Source organism: Delphinapterus leucas, chromosome 17 (assembly GCF_059928025.1).
Source record: "Delphinapterus leucas isolate spDelLeu-1000000601 "Yukka" chromosome 17, BTC_Dleu_Yukka2, whole genome shotgun sequence".
Lineage (NCBI taxonomy): Eukaryota > Metazoa > Chordata > Mammalia > Artiodactyla > Monodontidae > Delphinapterus > Delphinapterus leucas.
In genome coordinates this window covers 9,153,241-9,166,167 of record NC_143145.1, presented here as the reverse complement: position 1 = coordinate 9,166,167, position 12,927 = coordinate 9,153,241, and the positions used below count along the sequence as shown (strand labels likewise).

At 47.5% G+C, this 12,927-nt stretch overlaps 1 protein-coding gene across 4 annotated transcripts in view; it reads left to right on the top strand.

Annotated features, from left to right (window-relative positions):
- Nucleotides 1-12,927, top strand: part of EFR3A (EFR3 homolog A) — a 188,040-nt gene that overhangs the window by 125,700 nt on the left and 49,413 nt on the right. For 3 of the 4 annotated variants that reach the window (XR_002642014.2, XR_016388280.1, XR_016388282.1), the window contains exon 24: nucleotides 11,387-11,556. The exons of the other annotated variant lie outside the window; for it this stretch is intronic. The gene's annotated coding sequence lies outside the window, so the exon portion shown is untranslated. The remainder of the gene's footprint in view (nucleotides 1-11,386; nucleotides 11,557-12,927) is intronic. 4 annotated transcript variants of the gene reach the window in all.

The following is a 12,927-nucleotide window of genomic DNA, read 5'->3' as shown; positions in this document are numbered from 1 at the left end:
GGGCTGTACAGCGACAGTGCTCTGCACAATGCAGGCTTTCAGACCAGGAGGGAGACTCACAACTTCAGTTCTGTTCGAGCCCTTATCACAGAGCCCGTGTAACTGCTCTGGCACTTTCTACACTGGGCACAGCGGCCTCAGTAACTGTTTAATTAGCATACCAGCCAACAGCTAAGAACGTCTACTGCCCACTTAAGCAGCGATTGTAAAATACGGCCTGCTGGGCTTCCCCGGTGGCGCAGTGGTTGAGGGTCCGCCTGCCGATGCAGGGGACGCGGGTTCGTGCCCCGGTCCGGGAAGATCCCACATGCCGCGGAGCGGCTGGGCCCGTGAGCCATGGCTGCTGAGCCTGCGCATCCAGAGCCTGTGCTCCACAACGGGAGAGGCCACAACAGTGAGAGGCCACAACAGTGGGAGGCCCGCGTATCGCAAAAAAAAAAAATTATATATATATATATATATATATAGCCTGCTCCTTGTTCATTACTGCACTGGTATTTCCTTTGTGCAACTGATAATCAAATTTCTGCTCTGGAGGGTGGGGAATGATCTTATTACTGACATGGGCTTATCAGGTATGTTTGCCCCCCTACACTCCCACTTACTTTTCGGGATATCGGTGCCCACGCATTTTCATGAGCAGCTAAAAAAGTCACCCTGGATTTTATTTTATTGTATTTAGTTTTATTTTTTCTTTACATGCTGCAATATTTATTCCAAAAATCTTTAAGAAAACCCTACTTTCTGCAGGGAATTGTTATAACCAGTGAACATAACGGAGAGAGATGTTTTCTCTGAGCTAATAGGAAACTGGCCCAGAAGTGAACTATAGCAAGAAGATTGATCTGGCACTTAGAAAAGAAACTTTCTAGACCTAAATAGACATTTCTCCAAAGAAGACATACACATGGCCAAGAGGCACCTGAAAAGGTGCTCAACACCGCTAATTATTAGAGAAATGCAAATCACAACTGCAATGAGGTATCACCTCCATCACCAAAAAATCCACAAGCAATAAATGCTGGAGAGGGTGTGGAGAGAAGGGAACCCTCTTACACTGTTGGTGGGAATGTAAATTGGTGCAGGCACTATGGAGGCTCCTTAAGAAACTCCAACTCCAGGAAGTGCTGTGCCCTGAAGTCTAAGGCAATGTTTGCACAGAAGCCACAACCCGCATCCCTCACGGCTGCTCCTAGCCAACAGCTCAGCACGGGCAGGTATTCATGGTGGGCTGGGTTCCTGGGGGACACAGGACTCTTCTGATGGACTCCTCCCTGGGGGCCTTGCCAAATTTTCTTAGACACACCTGTGTCTCTCTAGGATGCGTTCACCACCACCCCTCCCTGGTCTCTCCTTCACTTGCAGAGCTGTGTGACCTCTCCCAGACTTTCCTGGTTGACACTCCATTTTTTTAATCATAGTTGAAACCTTTCCACACTTAATCCTGTCCTGTCATCAAAGAAGACCCAGACTTCTTTGAGTGTAGTGTGCAGGCAGAGGCCTCAAAAACAGACCTTTTCCCCTACAATGTCACGACCAAGAATTGGCGAACTGGGGAGGTGGGCAGTCTCTATGGTGGCCACACACTCAACCCTGCAAAACTGGAACTGTAGGCATGGCACATTTAAACCCATATATAAAAGGGTATGTTTGCACTTAAACTTTCTATGGTTATCCTTTTTTTTTTTTTTTAACTCTAGGTGTTTGTGTTTGAAAATAAAATCTCTCAGGACAAACACAAATGTCTGTGACAGGTTATCATAACAGGATATCATTATCATTTTTAGTATCACAATGTAGTAGTAAACTAAGGGGAAACAGAGTTAAAGCAAGAAGGACAGATAGAAAAATGTTTAGTGGCCTCAATTTTATAAAGAAATTAAAAAATTTAAAAGGCATGTAAGTGGGGGTGGGAGGATGTAAAAGGACAATTTTGATCAAAGGGAAATGTATCATTTTGGAAGAAGAAAGTGTTAGACAAGAAAAGAAGTTTAAAAATTATAAAAATGGGTTTTGGTAAATGAGATTTCATTTAAAGGAAAAAATTAGGGGAAAACTGTAGAACATTTCACAATTTTGTCACCAAAGATGAGGTGAGTCAAGATTGTAGCTGGGATCTTTTTTTTTTTTTTTTTTGCCACGCCGCGCTGCATGCAGGATCTTAGTTCCATGACCAGGGATCGAACCTGTGCCCCTTGCATCGGGAGCAAGTAGTCCTAACCATTGGACCGCCAGGGAAGTCCCATAGTTGGTATTTGATCAAGACCACTGAAGTTCTTGAGAAAGGTTGAGGGGCTGACACATCAGCCCCAGTTGTTCTAGCAATGGGACCCCAGTCATGACCAAAACCTTTTAATAAGAAAAAAGCCACATATGAAGGAAGTAAGTAATCAATAGAAGCCCAGCACATTCTGAAAGTGGTTGACCCACTCTGTCTCAGAGGAAAGGTCCGAGGTGGTGTTTGGAAGGATTTGAACTTGAAGGGAAGACTTTGCATCTTATGGAAAGTGGTTATATTCTAATTTCAACCTACAAGCTTCTGGACAACATGCAAACCTCTTGAATTATCTCCTAACTCAGGTCCTGGTCAAGATAAACGATCAATAATATTGTGGGTTCCCTTTGCTTCACTGTCACTATTGGGATTGGAAGGGAACCACAGAGAGGGGAGGGGTCAGTGGGTTGGTACAGAGTTTACCTGAATATAGAAAAAGAAGGAGAAAAATGACAAGATAAATGAGTGATCTCAGCAATGACGGTGCCCAAGCAGTTGCAGGAAGGAAAGAAGTGATTTGGGATGTTTAGCTGCATAAATATGCAAATAAGAAAGAGCATAGGAAGGAGCCGGAAGACTCAGATTCACAGCTAAGATCCCAAGTGAACTCGGAATTATTACCCCGGCTGCCAAGGAGCTTACTTAGATGGCTTTAGGGTTTGGTGGCATGGGCCCCAACTTTCGAATGTGGGGTTGGAAGTATTTGCTTTTACACCAGAGATGCCTCCAGAAGGGGCAAGGGAGCTGTTGCATGTCAGGAAGGCCAACACACTCCAAGGGAATCAGCAAATCAAGGGACAGCAGCCCCTGAGCAGCGGGGGAGGAGATGCAATACTGGGTGGAGAGGACCTTGCTAACCCTTGCCCTTTGCTCTCCTTGGTGCCCACTTACCCCCATCCCACATGTCCATGCTCAAAATATCAACTTTAATATCAGTATTAACCCTCAAGCTTATCATTCATGTTTGTTTTCCACTACTCATTAGGCAAGGTGATAAAATTACTAGTAAGCAAATCAGATGGAATTTGACAAGATGGCCCAGGGTTCATTGTATGTAATTATATACTAAGCCAGAAATACAGTAAAATACCGTCACTCACCGCCACGCGGGGCCATTAGCATTCCTACAAGCAGAAGCACGATCATGGCAGCAGAGCAAACAGTGGGATCCTGGCATCAGCTGCGACAGTGTCCTGGGAGAGAAGTCAGCGTAATATGGCAGAAACCATGACACGAGACCCCACAGGAGCTGTTTGTCCCATAATGCAGTGCAGGAAAAAGAGAAAGCCCCGAAAGTGTCTCTGTCCCAGCTTTGCCAGCGGCTTTGTTAGCAATACGACAGTAAGGAGATTATGTTCCCTCTTTGAGACTCAGTTTATCCATCTGTAAAATGGACACCTCACCGTGCGCTCCTTGAGGACGTAGTTCTGGTCTCATTTATTTATTCACTAAATCAGTGGTCATTTATTATGGGTCAGGCACATTGCAAGGATCCAGGAAAGCAAAGTGAGGAAAACACACCTTACCTGTGAGTGGTTCACAGACGAACGGGAAAGGGTGGCAATTTAACAAGCGCTATAGTTTGACTTCTGTAAATTGAATTTTGAGCAACCCATACGTTATGACCCACCAGCATTCTGAGCAGCATTCTTTTCTTAAAATTTTTTTAACCAGTTTTTAATTGAAGTATAGTTAATTTACAATGTTGTATTAGTTTTGGGTGTACAGCAAAGTGATTCAGATGTGTGTGTGTGTGTGTATACTTTTACAGATTCTTTTTCATTATAGGGTATTACAAGATATTGAGTATAGTTTCCTGTACTATACAGTAGAGTAGGTCCTTGTTGTTTAGCCATTTTATACATAGTGTGTATCTGTTAATCCCAAACTCTTAATTTATCTTCCCCCATCCCCTTTGGAAACCACAAGTTCTTTTCTCTATATCTGTGAGTCGATTTCTGTTTTGTAAATAAGTTCATTTATATCATTTTTTTAGATTCCACCCATAAGTGATATCATAGGATATTCTTGAGCGGGCTGGCTCTGAACTTTTGTACCAACATCACAGAATAAATCCGGCCATCGCGTGGCAGCGCTGCCTGCTAGCAAACAATGCTTTTGCATACTTTGTGGCAGTCTTAGCAGTTCAAGGAATGTGCCTTTGGAAGGGCCTGGGGGGAAGGGGCGAGGTGGGTGGGGTCAGGAACCTGCCACATTTCAACTGTAGCTGCTCTGGGATCTGAGCAGTCAATATTGAACTTCAATAGTCACTTATGGTCTATTGCCTCAAACATGTCAACCATGTATTTAATAGGGAAGGAACAACTTAAAGACCAGAGGGATTTAGAATAGAATAGTTTTAGCTCCCTGGGAATCTAACTCCCAAAGGAATGTGAGACGGAGGATTGACTTAGACGTGCTCAGTTTTAGAACACGTTTTTAGGACACAGTCTGAATGATGATACAGATTGACTAAGCTACCCCAGTGGCACACACAGGGCTGCTGAATACGGCTGTTACTTGTTGTGCACTTTGCAAAGGTGTTGTGCTGAGTGGGCAAGTAGGGGCTGAAATGCAGCCAGCGCTGAACTCCCACGCTTGCCCTCTGCAGGGCTGTGTCAACCTGGAGGGAGGGTCAATTTCTGCAATTTTTTCTCCCAGAGGCAAAGGCTGCCCTGTGTCCTGGTGGCCCAGCATAGGTACCCAGGTCCGTGGTGGGCCGCTCTGCAAGTGGACAGGGCTTGGTACTGGGGAAGGTGTCCCAGGGGAGAAGACATTTGTAGGTTGTAGGATCTCTACTCTGTGAACTTGCTCCAGGGCCCAGCACACCTCTGCTGGCTGGAAGATACCTGTTTGTTGAATGAATACACGAGAAGAGGGTGTGAGAGCTTTGAGATTCACACCAGCTCAAGCATTCTCTAATACTCTGTTTATTATCTGCCAGACATGAGGCTCTGTCTGCTTATAACAATTTTTAACCACATAAGTTCTTACAGCAGGTTAACTTTCAAGGTTAGACAGACTCTCTGATGGCACAGGCTCTCCCGCTGGAAAGTGGCATGGCCTGGGAACTCTGTGGGTGGCAGCTAAAGGCATTTCAGGGGACCCTATTGAAGTCGTACCCTCATGACCGAGGCCGGTGGCACTACCTGGCACTTACTGAGTCAGATTTTTTAATTGTTACCATCACACAGCGAGAGGATGCCAACTGTTTGAGCTCAGAAGAGGCAGCAGAATCATCTAGTCCAAAGTCTCTTTGTACGAATGAGATCAGTGAGGCTCAGAGACTAGCAATTTATGGTAAAAATGCCCCACTCCAGATCCAGTGCTCATCACATTAACAATATAAATTAGGAGGTGTTGTGAGGACTGAATGAGTTAATCCATGCAGGGCACGTACAAGTGCCTGATGGAGAGAAATGGCTCAGAATCATCAGTAATTACAATGATAGCGTCCGGCACCAGAAAAGGCTCAAGAAAAAGCAGCTATTACAATGAAGGCTCCAGTTCCCTGTTGGATGAAATGCAGGAGAGGATCCAGTTGAGCACCATGGATGTTGTTCTTTTTCTCTTGTGATACTCATTTCAGGGAGATGTTCCCTTGGGTCATCCTGACGCACAGGGAAGGACAGGCTGAGGGTGGTGTTTCTAGGAATCGCAAATATGTTTATCGGACTTTCAAGCATATATTTTATTAGAATGCAAATGAGCAGAAGTGACCTTATTATAGACATAATCTTGACTCGGGTCTAATATTTTTTTAAAGTAGGTTATAGGGGGACTTCCCCGGTGGCACAGTGGTTAAGAATCCACCTGCCAGTGCAGGGGACACAGGTTCAATCCCTGGTCAGGGAAGATCCCACATGCCATGGAGCAGCTAAGCCCGTGCGCCACAACTACTGAGCCTGCGCTCTAGAGCCCGTGAGCCACAACTACTGAGCCCGCGTGCCACAACTACTGAAGCCCACGCACCTAGAGCCCATGCTCTGCAACAAGAGAAGCCACCGCAATGAGAAGCCCGAGCACCGCAACGAAGAGTAGCCCCTGCTCGCCACGGCTAGAGAAAGGCTGCGCGCAGCAACAAAGACCCGACGCAACCAAAAATAAATAAACAAATAAAATTGACTCTTTAAAAAAATAAATAAATAAAAAGTAAGTTATAGGGACGGGGGCGGGGTGATGGGGAGTTTGCGTTTAATGGGACAGTTTCACTTGGGGAAAATGAAGAAGTTTTAGAGATGACGGAGGTAATGTTAGCACAACAATGTGAACGCACTTAACGCTACTGGACTGCTCACTTAAAAATGGTTTAAATGGTAACTTTTATGTTATGTGTATTTTACCACAATTAAAAGTGATGTTATAAACTCCAGGACCTCATTCCTTTAAACACTAGCTTTCAGTGATTGGGTCATTCTTTGTCTTGGGTCTTCACCAAGCATCTCCGTATACTGGCTCATAAGGACATGCTAGAACTTTCTAGGTGAGGAACCAAGGCTCAGAGAGGTCCAGTAACTTGCAAGGCCACCTTTGCCAAAAGGCACCATGGCAGGGGGACCATGGCAGCACCAGGCACAAGATTCAAACTGTGCTCAGCCAGTCCGACTTAAGTCTTCGGTCCAGGTTGTAACAGGGAAGAGGCAAGTCTGACTACAGGCTGGATCTGTTTCCTTTACTTTAACCTTTGCTTTCTACTGCTTTTGTTCACTAAAAGGATACTGTCTATAAGTAATGGCCTGCCTCGGGGAACCCTGCCCCTCTGCCTGAATGTTAAAGTGCCTTTGTTCAGGGAAACATCCGGACCCTGTCCATGTGTGAATGGCTACAGGAAAGAAGAAATTAACACATCCCCTCCCTGAGGCTGGCTATTCCAGGGGATATTTGCAAAACTTATGGCCTTTTTACTTTACTTCCTGGTCTCCTCCCTGCTCTGTGCTATAAGAGAAATTGGCATCCAAACCCCAATAAGATGGTTTTTTGGAGACACTAGTCTGTCATCTTCTCAATCTGTCAGCTTTCCGAATAAAGTCGTCTTCCCTGCCTCAACACCTCGCTTCCCAATTCATTGGCCTGTTGTGCGGCGAGCAGAGCGAGCTTGGACTCGGTAACAAGGTGTTTTACCCTCAACTGCGATGCTGATCATTAAATCTCAAATAAGCAGCCTAGTAATTTTATTCACTGTATAACTGTTGAGAGTTTTGGCAATACTTGTTGGGAGGCCCCCAGAGTGGCCAGCCACTCGCTGGGGTGTGGTGTGACACTGCAGTTGACAATCCCCAGCTGGGAGCCAAGAAAAGGGAAATTGCAGTGCCAGCCAGAGGTGACAGCATGGGCTCAGCCTTGAACAATGGGGAAAGAGACTTGAAGTGGGGGGACATGCACATTAGGATCTGGGGGTGGGATGGCTCAGGGCCACTGCTGAAATCCAGCATCCTTCTGCTGACAGAGTCAGGTGCCCTTGGAGCTGGGGCTGTGTCCACCTGGAGGAGAACGGCCTTTTCCTAAGGAGGCCTCCAGGGCTGTCAGGGACCCTGCGGCAGTGCTATCTTGTGGGACTGAGGGTCCCCAAGCCTCGCCTTGGTCTGCGTGCACTGGAGGCCTGGCTCACCAAGGTGTTCCCTGAAGACTGATTCCGCCTCATCTAGGATGTTTCTAAGAGCAAGGCCTTTCTAGCTGGACAGACCTGGGGTGGAGTCGGGTTGTGGGGGGGGAGGGACAAGGGGAGGGGGCTCAGGCTCTGCCTTTCCCTTGATTAGTGCCCTGAGCCAGACACTGAAGCTGTCTTGTACTCATTTTCCTGGCCAGTAAGATGCCCATTTATCTTCCTCAGGATGTCATGAGGATTGAATGGAGTAATCCTTCAAGGTGGGGCCTGCCTAGCATGAACTAGGTGCTTAGTAAGGCCAGCCCATGACTCACGATGGTTATATTTCCACACCAGGTGCCCTAGGGAGAGACGTTGGCCCACACAGGTTTGTAGGACTCTCATTGATGTGTTGTGCTGGATTTTTTCCCCAGGTAAATGCACCAGACGTTGTCCTCTGGCACTACATCTCTTTGTACAAGAGCTGAGTGCCTTTGAGTTTCTAGCTACATCTTGGAGTAGCATCCAGGTCTCAGGCACCCCTTGAGAGCATCCTCCCTCCCTCCCTTTGTTCCTCCCATCCTTACCATCCCTCCATCCTTTCCTCCCTCTTTTTCTCCCTCCCTCCCCCTTCCTCCATTCTTAACGCCCTCCCTCCATCCCTCCCTTCCTTCCTCTTTGGCCCCCTCCACAATCAGGAGAAGGGGGTGCCTACCGTGAAGGTCCCACTGGAAAGCTGCTGGATGCACGATGCTTGGCTTTGAACAAGATGGAGACTGAGCCCTTTATACCCCAGGGAAAACCCTTAGTCATGCAGTCCCCCTCCCCCTCCTCACATCAAGAGGACAGCCTTTCATGTATCTGGCAGGTGGGCTGCCTCTGAGGGGGAGGAGGCATCATAACGCTCTGGCTTGGAGCAGGTGAAGACTCCATATTAAGAGGCCCATCTGCAGCCTCAGAGGAGACCCAGGCTCTAATTAGAGAACAATGGCTCCCCTGTTCCACATACCCTACCTCATCTCAAAGGCTTGGAGGCCCAGAGATTATGTCTCAGGGTCATCAGGGGAGCTCCAGTGAAATTCACAAGAGCTCTCCCTCCAGGAAAAGGGCTGGCTTTGTCTAGTCTAGTTAATTTTCCAGCAAGAGGATCTGTGGGGTGATTCTTCTTCTATGTGCCTGGCCTCCGGCCTGGGAATTTGATACCTCTTTCCTTTAGGGCTTTTCTGCACAAGCTGGGGGGTAGGGCGAGATGGGGCTTGAAATCAGACATCCTAGGTTCCAGAGCCCATCCTGCTTACTCATTACCAGAGGGATATGGAGCTTGGAGCTTGTCACTGCTCAGCCTTGACTCCGCATCCATGGGGAGTAATCCCACGAGGACCGTGAGAATGAGGTGAGCCAGATAAAGTGCATGGATGGTAGTGGGGCCCATTAAATCCTAGTTCTTCCTCTTTCCTTGATAGCCCCCTTGGAAATTGTTTCCTTTGCAGATTTAACAAGGAGAGAGAACATTTATTGAAAGCCTATTGCGCACCACAAATGTTTTGACAGGATTTTGTCATCATCATCCTGACAGTGGTAGGATACAGCACTAGCTCCATTTTACAGATGAGACAAACAGGGGTCATCGAGGTTTGAGGAGTTAGTCCGAGCGCACGTGTGATGGGACCGTTCTTGGCTTACAGGTGAACCTGGCTGTGAGCTGTTCCCTCCACCACTGCCTCCTGGAGAACCAGGGCTCATCCAATGATCAAATCTGGGAAGAGCTGAGCCTTTACAGAGCCCACTGGAGGGTTTCTTCAAATCAATAGTTGTCCTTGTGCATCGAAGCTTTGTTTATATATCATTAATTATTGCTCAGTATCTCAGGTGCACAGAGGAAGGAAGCTATGCCGTGCCCATCCTTTCTCACTAATACAGAAGACGCACCATCTCTAAAACGATTACGTCAAGGGGGGTAGATGGATCAATGTGGCAAAATTCATCTTTTCAGCATCTCCAGAGCCCAAGTTCTGCTCAATGCCAAGGGGTAATAATCTGCATAGGTGTGTTGTTCTAGACATTTCTCGGGATTTGAGAAGCTCATCTTCTTCCCATAGCCAACAACAGGGTATCTCAACCTTAGCACTATTGATATTTTCGTCCAAATAAGTTTTCGCTGTTGGGGTCTCCTGTGCATATTAAGGTGTTTAGCGGCATCTTGGGGCTCTACCCACTAGATACTGGTAGCAGTCCCCCTCCCCAAGTTGTGACAAACAAAAATGTCTCTAGATATTGCCAAGCAAACATCCCTGGGGGTCCAGATCACCTCTGATTGAGAACCACTGGCCTACAATATCCCTGGAACCTTGGCCTTTTCTTTCTCTGTTGATGGAACAGGGTGAGAATCAGTTTTCACAAGAACTCAGACATAAGAGAAAAAAGGCTGTTGTATGGGAGTTTAAAATTTAAGATTGCATTATGATAGCACCCTATTTCCTCACTCACACAAGCCCCCAACACAGGGCACCTATTCAGGATAGGTGGACATAGCAACATGCACACACGAACTCAACGGGACTAGGAAACACGCACAGAATCCCTTTTGCTCCCTTTTCCCCTCCCCCTCTCCTTCCCCCTTCCTTTCTTTCTCTTGCTAGTTTAGCTGGTCTTTTGGACTTGAGTGAAATAGACAGAAATGCACCTGTGCTTTGCCGCCAGGATGTTAATGATGTTACATGTGTAGCTGCATGGTCTCCTTCATTGGCTGGGGCACCATAACTGTCCTATCTCTCTACCTCATCAGTAAACCACTGGTGGCCACATATGCACAAATGAGTAGGAACGCCAGTGTGGAAGCACCCCCTGAGGCCTCCTCATTGACCTAAGCACCCACCACATCAGGACTTATTCAGCCCAGGAGGGGCCAACCTCCCCTCACAGTCCAGGAGGCCGTGGACTCCAGGCTCCAGCCAGTTTTCCTTGGGCCCTATTTACTTCCCGCCATGGCTGCTGTTGGGATAGTGTGACCCTAGAAAACCGGTCCCACGTGGTGCTCTGAGCCTTTGTCCCCGCTGCGTGGGCCTCAGACGTCCCCCACACTCGGGCTTTTAAAAGTTGTGGTTGTGCGTAATCATTATCCCTAAAGGATGGTTGGCGGGTTCCACACAAGCAGATAGCCGGGGTTCGGGACCAGGTCGTACATCAGTTCATCCTCTACCTTCCCTGACGATAAATTACTCTCTGTGGAACCTCAGGGATCACTTCCTGCCAGAGGTCCCTAATTAATATCAATTTGATCCATCACAGAGGGTCGGGTCAGATTAACCCACACTTAACGAATGATGCTGTTTTCTTGATTCCTATCCAGGTACGAATCCCTTTGCCTTAGCAAATTTACTGTATCCTCCTCAGCTTTGCAAACAAGGGGCCCTTCGCAGGCCCTAGGAGGCCCGACCACAGCTGTTTATGAGCTTGACATTTGAGTAACTTTGAGGGCCCCTCGGGTGTCCTGGGGATTAACAATAAATCGTTCTGTGTTTGACCAGACAGGGAAGCATCGAGCTACTTCCTTCATGAAAGAACCTGATGTTCACTGGTCGTGCAAGGACACTCAGGGTCTTCCGAAGGGGGAAAACTGTCTCCACTTGGATGCTACTTGGAAAGTGGCGGGCATAGATCATAAAGGAGGGAATGCTGATGCTCGGCAGCGTGCAAGGTGAGTGAGTGGAGGGAAGCTGTCCCTGCAGTGAGGAACGAAGGGGTCCAGATGGGGCCTCTGGAGAGAGCTTAGTAATGCTCTGCATAGACACTCAGCATTTACAGAGATACTGGAGCAACCACAGACATGGAAATAGCGTACAGGGACCTGATCCCATAAGGGGGATGACTCATTGTGTGAGTGTGCAGTAGAGGGTTGACTCAGGAGGGCATTCAAACCATGCAACTGCCAAAGAACGTTCTGGTCCTTGAACAGTTCCTAGGACGTAACCTCTAAACCCTTGGGATATATTGCTTGGTAAGTGTCTTTGTATACCTGGGGCTTTGGACCATGCCAGGTAGTCTAAGCTAACAAGGTGATTTGTAGTGGGCGCCATGAGTTACACAGTGTCAGCTTGACCTCTGGTGGGGCTGGAGCCTGAGTAACTAAGCTCAGCCATGTGGGCACTTCATGTCCCCGCATGGCTAACCCCCAGCAAAACCCCTGGACTCCATGGCTCGGATGAGTTTCCTGGTTGACAGTACTCCATACACGCTGCCACACGTCATTGCTGGAGGAATTCAGTGCTGTCCATGTGAGTCCGCTTGGAGAGGACACAACCAGGAGCTTGTGCCTGGACTCTGCCCTCTGCACCTTTTCCCTTGGCTGACCTTAATCTCTATCTTTTTGCTGCACTCAATGGTAAAAGTGACTCTAAGAACTTTTCTGACTTCTGTGAGTCCTATCAGTACGTCATCAAACCTGAGAGTGCCCTTGGGCACCCCCAAATACAGTGGGATGCACAGAAGAGAAATTAAGACCAGACATCCACAAAACAACACTCTCCACCTCCCTGTGAGGGAAGGTTCTCATCACCTCCTGTTTAGGGGGCTTGGAAGGTTATGTGGATCGATAGTACAGCAAGTCTGATGATTTGTAGATAAGCAAGTTTGAATAAACTGTGCAGAGAATTCATATGTGACTCTCTCCAGAGGATGGGTTCAGCTTTCCTCATTTATCCTTGTGTTGCCTTCCTGAAGTCCCAAGTTTAAGCCATGTCAGAGTCTCAGTGCCTGGACTGGTTTGTTCATGCTAGCATGACACCCCACATCCCATTTCTTCAGTCTCAGTCATCATGGGAGTCCCTTGAGCATAGCTACTAGGTTTCCATGACCTTGGAGCAGGCAAGGGAGTCAGCATCACTGCATTGATTGTGAGAGCTCTAACACGTGGTCTTCCACATTCAATCCCTTACACAGATTCACAGGAGAGAAAGAATTGCTACTTCCAAAAAGACCCACATTCAATTAATTGACGATCTGGCTGCAGCCTGGGTGAATTCTGCAAATGCAGCCAACTTGGGCCAGGGGCCAGGGTGAACAGATGTTG